Consider the following 1,697-nt stretch of genomic DNA (forward strand, 5'->3'; position numbering starts at 1 on the left):
GCACATCTGCACTGAGTCATAGCTTCTGACTACCACATTAACCAAAGGAAGAAGGAATGTCAGATATTCAGACATTCACAGGTAGCAGGTGTCTATATTATACTGTATTGTGTCCTAACATTTACCCTCTGCACACCTAATCCTAAGCACTAAGGAAGATACAAAGTCAAGGAATATAAGGTAGAGCTGATTCAGCCAAACGTGGTTTTTTCCCCTTATGAGGCCATGATTATCAACGAGACAAAACAAAACCACTGATATCAATGGATTTCAGTGGTTCCGTTTTCACTATCGGGATTCTCTCCCGTAATTGTATGGATGCGAAAAGATAGGACCTGCCCTATCTTTCCTGAACATAGTGAATACCACGTGCGGGACAGATCAGGCAGCATCTATCTTCCCACCGTTATTTTCAAACGCCTCCACTGGAGTTTGAAAAGCCGGCGAAGGGGAAGGGATTTCTCTCATTCAGGCACCACTATGTTTCGTGTCGCCAAGCGTAGTTGCGCCCACGTTCATCTAAATAAGCCCGTAAAGAGAGGTTTGGCAACATTAAGGGCTCATTTACACAAGCGTAAATGCGCCACGTATTACGTGCATATTTTTATGCATGTAATACGCAGTGAATAGAATCCATTGATTTCATTGGTTTCATTTACATATACGTATTTTTCATGCGACTATCGGTCGCGTGAAAAATAACGTAGCATTTTCTATTTTGGTGCATATTGTAAACCCAGTGAAATCAATGGGACTGTGTAATTGTGAATGAAACCTGCATAATCCGACCAAACAAACAAACGGCCATGTGAATTAACCCTTAGGGAATAGAAATGCATTTTAACCCTTTCCAATCCACTGTCTGACGTCTAAAGACATTCTGATTGAAGGCTGTACAGCTCCACTGTCAGAAGACGTCCGACAGGGTATTCTTACTGTATATTACTGGCCGCTCTGTTGTTGGGGGCCTCTCCAGCATGTCCCATACCGCAGTACTGGCTCTAGCCCGCAGATGGCGCCATTGTATAATGGCAGAAAGAGAAAAAAACCCTAGGAAACCTGGAATGCAAAATTGGATTGCAAAGGATTAATATCTATACATAACAGATACAACTGTTCACAGGTCATGCAAGCAATCTAAACCCCAGCTACAGTACCTTAAAATAATAATAGTGCTCCCTACTATCTATCAGATCAAATGTAAAGGACTATGGTCATATCTATCCATGTCTCACAAATACTAGGCCAACGGTACACCAATATAGGATTTTCTGGAGAGCCATAAATGACATGGTCTATGGTGTGTACGTGAACCTCATCAAATTAGCAATTAAAAATAAAGGTCCTATGTACTAATATTGTGTAGGTTTCAGGAGGAAGACCGATGACAGTCATCCTCCTTGAACTGTTGCAGAGAGATATATTTAACATGAGTAGAGTTAAATCAGCAAGTGAGTGCCAGGAGTCCAGAATGAGGATGCTGCAGCCTATGATTGGCTGCAGCGGTCAGGTGAAATCCGGTGACGTCATCCTCTACAACACGTCAGGATGACAGCAGGGTTGGATCGCTGGATCGTAGAGACAGGTAAGCATAGCTCCTTGGTATTTTTGTACAACTAGACTCATAGAAAAAATATCTGGTAACAAGGCAACCCCTTTAATTTGAGACCCACAGTGGTGATCGGTTAATTGTTGCA

This window comes from Eleutherodactylus coqui, chromosome 5 (genome assembly GCF_035609145.1).
Source record: "Eleutherodactylus coqui strain aEleCoq1 chromosome 5, aEleCoq1.hap1, whole genome shotgun sequence".
NCBI classification, from domain to species: domain Eukaryota; kingdom Metazoa; phylum Chordata; class Amphibia; order Anura; family Eleutherodactylidae; genus Eleutherodactylus; species Eleutherodactylus coqui.